This window comes from Cyprinus carpio, chromosome A4 (genome assembly GCF_018340385.1).
Source record: "Cyprinus carpio isolate SPL01 chromosome A4, ASM1834038v1, whole genome shotgun sequence".
Classification (NCBI taxonomy): Eukaryota; Metazoa; Chordata; class Actinopteri; order Cypriniformes; family Cyprinidae; genus Cyprinus; species Cyprinus carpio.
Window position 1 is genome coordinate 30281582 of NC_056575.1, and position 6902 is coordinate 30288483.

At 38.2% G+C, this 6902-nt stretch overlaps 1 protein-coding gene across 1 annotated transcript in view; it reads left to right on the forward strand.

The window, feature by feature from the left end:
• The first annotated feature begins 2845 nt into the window (after nt 1-2845).
• Nucleotides 2846-6902, forward strand: part of LOC122140653 (membrane-spanning 4-domains subfamily A member 8-like) — a 12213-nt gene continuing 8156 nt past the window's right edge. The window contains exon 1 of the mRNA XM_042745139.1: nt 2846-2879. The gene's annotated coding sequence lies outside the window, so the exon portion shown is untranslated. The remainder of the gene's footprint in view (nt 2880-6902) is intronic.

The window sequence follows — 6902 nt, forward strand, 5'->3', positions numbered from 1 at the left end:
GAGATTATCCCTCTTTGCCAAAAGAAGAGATATTCTGAGGAATGGCTAGTCTACGGAAAGATGGGTTGGTAAAACGGAATAGTGAACTCTATAGACTTAATCCTGTGCTTCACTCAGATGTCATCAGAGTTGGTGGGCGTCTGGATAAGGCTATGATGCCTGAAGAAGTTAAGCATCCAGTAATACTGGCCAAGGATCTACACATTTCAGATTTGATTTTGCAGCAAATTCATCATGACATTGGACATTGTGGACGGAATTATATGCTGGCTAATTTGCGGCAGAGATATTGGATCCCTGGTGCTAGCACGGCTATAAGAAGAATTTTGTCCAAGTGTGTGGTCTGCAGACGTCTTCATGGAATCCCGGGTCATCAGCAGATGGCAGATTTGCAACAAGATAGAGTCACACCTGACAAACCGCCATTCACGCATGTTGGAGTGGACTGTTTCGGTCCCTTTGAAGTAAAACGAGGAAGGAGCTTTGTAAAACGTTATGGAGTGATATTCACATGTTTGACTATAAGAGCTGTTCACCTTGAAGTAGCAAATTCACTCGATACGGACTCTTTCATCCATGCATTAAGAAGATTTATTGCTTGTCGAGGACAAGTTGTTGAGACCGTTCAGACAATGGTACAAACTTTGTTGGTGCCCAGCGTGAACTGCAGGAGGCTATGAAAAACTGGAATCATAATCAGATCAATTCTGCATCAAAAAGGAATTAAGTGGAACTTTAATCCCCCGGCTGGGTTCGCACTTTGGAGGAATTTGGGAACGGCTTATAAGATCAGTAAGGAAGATTTTAAATTTTATCCTTAGAGGGCAAAGTTTAGATGAGGAAGGTCTTTACACACTCTTTTGTGAAGTTGAATCAATCCTTAATAATCGTCCAATATCCAGAGCATCTCTGGATATTAATGATTTGGAAGCTCTTACTCTAAACCATCTTCTCCTCTTGAAAACACGGCTGTCTTTACCACCTGGACTGTTTAAAAAGGATGATCTATATTCACGACGACGTTGGCGACAGGTCCAATACATGGTGGATCTATATTGGAAGAGATGGATCGAGGAGTACCTACTTCAACTACAAGAACACCAGAAGTGGCTGGTGAAGAAATGGAATTTTCAAGTGGAAGATATTGTGCTTGTAGTGGATGATACTGCTCCAAGGAGCTCATGGATAATGGGCAAGATTATTCAGATCACACAGGATAAAAGGGGATTGACACGTCAAATAAGAATCAAGACCAAGAGTTCCTGCTTGACCAGACCCATTACTAAAGTCTGCCTTCTTCTGGAAACGGAGGACTTTTAACTATTCTATAACCAACTGACTACTTGATTGACTAATGACTGACTGAAGACTTTGAATTAAGACTGTTTGATTGACATGTTTACTTTAGTTGATTATGGACAATGTTCACACATTGAAGAATTGGACATTTACACACATACACACATATGTATACATTGTTTATTTGTGAAATAATATTTAGCGATTTCTATGTATGCAGGGAAATAATCAGTGACGTATAACTTGCATGATTGTGTTGTATTGTTATGATTATTCAATTTTTAGGGTGTAATAATCAGGGGCTGGAGTGTAGGTGCCAGGTTTGGATTGATATTATCTGTTAGTTTGCGTGTGGTTAGCAGGTAGGAAGGGGGTGAGTAGCTGGGACGCTCACTTTCTGTTGACCGTTTTCATTTCATTTAGTTTCATTTCATTGTTTTTGCTTACTTTACTGTTATTTCAATGTTACAAAAAACCACCAGGATTTGCAGTGGAAACGCGTCATCCTTTACTGCCTCTACTCAGCCTCTTAGCGGTTACTGGCTGCCGCTACATTGTAACCTCAAGTTCAAAAGACATAATCGGATATAAAGTGGTAGATGTACAGCATGCAAACATGCATAACATTCACTACCAGTCAAAAGTTTTTTTAACAGGAAGATTTAAAAAAAAAAAATTTAAGAAGTCTCTTCTGCTCACAAAGCCTGCAGTTATTTGATCCAAAATTTATTTAAAGATTTAAATATTGTGAAATATTTTATTTAAAATAACTGCTTTCTATTTGAATATATTATTATCTAGAATTTTTTTTCAGGTTTTTTTGATGAATAGAAAGTTCAGAAGAACAGCATTTATCTGAAATAGAAATATTATGTAACATTATAAATGTCTTTATCATCACTTTTGATCAATTTAAAGCTTCCTTGCTAAATAAAAGTAATCATTTCTATAATTTCTTTCCCAAAATAATTTAAATAAAATAAATTATACTGACACTTTTGAATGGTATAGTGTATAATGTTACAAAAGCTTTTTATTTCAAATAAATGCTGAAATTTGGATCTTTCTATTCATCAAAGAATTCTGAAAAAAACTGTTTTCAACATTGATAATAATCAGAAGTGTTTCTTGAGCAGCAAATCATCATATTAGAATGATTTCTGAAGATCATGTGACACTGAAGACTGGAGTAATGATGCTGAAAATACAGTAATGTATTTTGGATCAAATAAATGCAGGCTTCGTGATTCAGTCACTTATTTTCGTGAAACACTCTGGATTTATCATGTTTCAAATCTACAAAAATGGAAGTTGACTTCAGAAGCACGGTGCGCGCAACCCGATATGAGCCAATCACAGCCGCTTGGCGTCAGGATGGACCAATCACAGCCGTCTAGAGTCGGGATGGGTTGACTTCAGAAGAGCGGTGTGGGTTAGGGGTTGTGAGATAATAGTCGGGATGGTGTTTGTCAGCAGAGCGTTTATAGGGGTTCACATGTAAATCGAAACTAAAAATTCGTCTTGTGATAAGAGCGCATTTCTGATCTCTGCAAACCAAAGCTTCTGTCTTTTATCTATCGGTAAGTCCAGTACGTGTCTGTTCATTTACATTTATATGACAGCATCATATAAGTCACGATAGATGTGTGTTTGTGTGTTTAGGAGACTGAACTCGAGTTTACTGTGAGCTGTTCACTCGAGGAGTCAGAAACAGTTTATGAACAGCTAACGTTTATCACAAAACGTGCTTATTAAATACATGTCTGTGAAGTCAAATCCATTGTGAATCACATCAAAGTCAACGGTTATATTTTAATTTTCTCCCTAAAGTGTGAGAGTATTATTCAAAACAGCTCGTTTTGCTCCTTGATATTGCGAACTGGTGTTTCTTATCATATTATTTTAATGTAATGTCTCAATCATAAACACTTTTACCGTTTACTGTACTTTGTTATTCTTTCCGTTAGAGTGGGGGAGCTATGACGTCACTGCGTAGGCGGATTTTGGGTTATCACAAAAAAAAGCCCCGTGTTCAACCATAGTTCATGAAACCTACACGTTTTGTCCAACGAGATAATCTTCACAAAATAATGTAACTCTTTAATTTTGAAGCCTAAATAAATTCAAGCGCCAGAGCTTAATAGCTAAATTTATTTTAACGTGTTCAGTGAAAGGGATTTACTCTGATTTTTTGAGTGTTTTCAGCTTGTTTATTTTCATATAAAAATATGGCATGCAGTTGCATATAACAATGGTATAAACATCATTCAATGTAAATTTTGATATATGGAATTAACAATCACAATTACAATTTAAAGGGAATAATCGACAATTATGATTTTTGTCATAACCGTGCAGCCCTAGTGGATAGGAGTATAGGTTGTGGCATTTCTTGTGTTGTTTTGAAATGAAAATATATCACAGACAGCAACCTACCATTTTTATTGCTTTTCTGACCTCAAGAACCACTGGGTTGTGTAATTTATAGAAAGAGAACTCTGATAATAACTTTTGTTTTGTGCTCTGGTAGTAATTTTATGATTCGATGGAAAGCAATTTTCATATCAAAATAACTGTTGAAGCTTTTATCACGGTATTGAATGACCTTTCAAAAACTGAAGTCATTTTTGATACATGAATTTAAAAAATAAAATGCTCATAAAAGCCTGATGTAACAAGTTTAATTATGACAAAACATAAAAACTAGGGCTATCAATAGGTTAAATTATTTAATTATGATTAATCACAACCTTTTTGTGTTATTAACTGTGATTAAACGCACACTTGTAGTGAAATTAAACATACACTATTGATTTTTAGCATGTTTTATTTCATATGTATGTTTCAGTCTCTAATCATTTCAATTTCCTTATTGCCAAGCTTAAACAGAACACAAAGAAGACTATTTTCTAGTCAGCATTTAACCAGTTGCTAAGGCATACAAGGTTGTTAACATTGTGAGGTCCCAGAGCAGCCCTCTTCTAGTGCACTGTGTGTCCTGCAAGTGAAAATAGTCTCTCACATGGCAAAGTTGAAGCAGGAGTTGCTAGATAATGGTCGCCAGCTTGTCATGATCGAGGGACTGTCTATAGTCTCCAAATATAGAACATGTGCACATGACAGGAAGTAAGTGTGCAAGACTGTCCCAGGCAGGAAAAATGTCTAAGCGCAGCGCCCTTAAAGGGGATAGTTCACCCTGAAATGAAATTTAGCTGTTAATATACTCGCCCTCAGGCCATCCAATATGTAAGGTTTCTGTTTTCAGTAGAACAGTAGGCCTAAAAAAGATTTTTAGTTGAAATCATGGTCCTTGGTGCTTCTTAAATGGAAGTCAATGGATACTGTCAATTTGAGAGTCAAAAAAGCAACACGTATAAAGGGGGTCATATGATGCGATTTCAAATTTTCCTTTCTCTGTTATAAGCTCTTGGTGAATAAAGAAGATCTGTGAAGTTGCAAAGACTAAAGTCTCAAATCCAAAGAGAAATTCTTTATAAAAGTTGAGACTCGTCCATGCCCCCCTGAAACGACCGTTCTAACACGCCCCCACATCTCTACGTCAGTATATGGGAAGATTTTCATAACGCCGCCCAGATGTTCATGCAAAGAAAAAGAAGCGTTACCTTTTATTCTCGTTGGTTTCCGCCGCTGCCATGTCGTTTTATAATGGGTGTTTATGTTTTTTGCCGGACAGGGCATCACATATGTTAAGAGGCGTAACACTTCCGTCTAATGCTTGAGGCATTCGGCCAATCACAATGCGCTGGATAGCTGGCCAATCACAGCACAACCTCTCTTTTCAGAGCGATAAGCCTTGTAAAAATGTGCACCGTGTTTTCAGAAGGCGGGACATAGAGGAGAAACAATAATGTACAGTATTGGAAAATAATGCGTTTTTTAACCTTAAACCACATAAACATTTCATCACACCAAATAACAAAAATAATGTCTTTTTAGCAGCATCATATGACCCCTTTAATAGCTGTGGCTCCTGATGATAAATTGAGGGTCTTAACAAGCTAAAGCGATCGTTCTGTGCAAGAAATTGAACATTATTTAGAACATTATAGAAGTGTTAATATTGGTCTACAGACCTCCTTTAGTATACCTCTTAATTGTGGAGTTCCACAGGGATCAATCCTAGGGCCGGTTCTGTTGACCCTGTACATGCTACCTCTGGCTTCCATTTTTAACAAACATACAAATATGTTTTAGATAACTGTAATTCAATTTATGTGGGCTTCTCAGTTCTTCCCTCTCCTGTCTACAGCTAGTGCAAAAAACAAAAACTGGGTCCCGCAAGTATGAGCCGGTAACTCCTATTTCATATGCACTGCAATGGTTACCCATCAAATATAGAATTTATTTTAAAATTCTAATATGTTTATGAAGCCCTCAATAATTTGGTCCCTTAATACCTTTCTATCAAACCTGCTCCATCTGTATCTGTCTGCTCATCGTGCCGAGATCTAGACTTAAAAAATGAGGTGATCGTGCTTTTGCAACTGCAGGTCCGAGACGCTGGAACAGTCTTCCTCTTCACATTAGATTAGCTCCTTCTGTTTCTGATTTTGTACAGGTCAGTTGGAGATTCAGAAACCAAAATGTCCAGCACTGTCATACCCATGAACTCTTCAACGCTCATCATCCAGATGCAACCGCCAACACAACCAACACATGTTACGACAAATGCTCCTGTTTATGTACGAACAGGTGGCGGGAGTTTCACCTCTCATGGACTTCAGGCATTTCTGAAAAGGCCAGCCGAAAGCCCCTTGGGGTGGGAGAGATGTTCTCGTAAACCAAAACATTCAAACTTTACAGTGTTTTCAGTTCACAGAGAACAATGTTTTTAGCCGAGGTGCAAACTCATCAAAAAAGGTGAAGTAATCCAATCTTACACATCCGCAGTAGTACTTGCAGAATATTTTGTGATATTTTTCTAGTACAATCATAATCCATAACTACAGCTGCCCACTCGACAGCCAATATGAACTGCCAGGGCGTTACTATTTCACCAAAACAGCTGTCCCACGTGCCTACAACCGTGTCCGGAGTGAGTTGCAAAATGTTATTTCAACTGTTGAGCATTTTTCACTCACCACGGACATGTGGTCGAGCACAAAGATGACCCCTTATATGTCTCTGACTGTCCATTTTATTGATACTGAATGCGTACTACAATCAAAATGCCTACAAACTAGTTTTTTGCCAGAGGATCACACTGCAGCTAACTTGGCCGACGCTTTGCAGGAGGCCCTAAGTGATTGGGGATTAGACGAGAATAAAATATCTTGTATCACAACGGACAGTGGAGCTAATGTAAAAGCAGCTGTTCGTAATTTAGGCTGGCCCTGGTTAAGCTGCTTTGGGCACAACCTAAACCTAGCTGTGTCCAACACAATCGACAAGACAGAGAAAGCCCGCACAGACCGTGCTCTAGCTGTGTGTCGTGCAATAAACGGCATGTTTTCCCACAGCTGGAGAAGGAGAAGGGAACTGCAAAAAGCCCAAGCCGAGCTTGGCCTTCCTGAACACTCGCTGGTGACGGTAAGTTTATTGTAGCCTCAAATAGTTTGTGACAAAAGCATCTGTTAACAAAA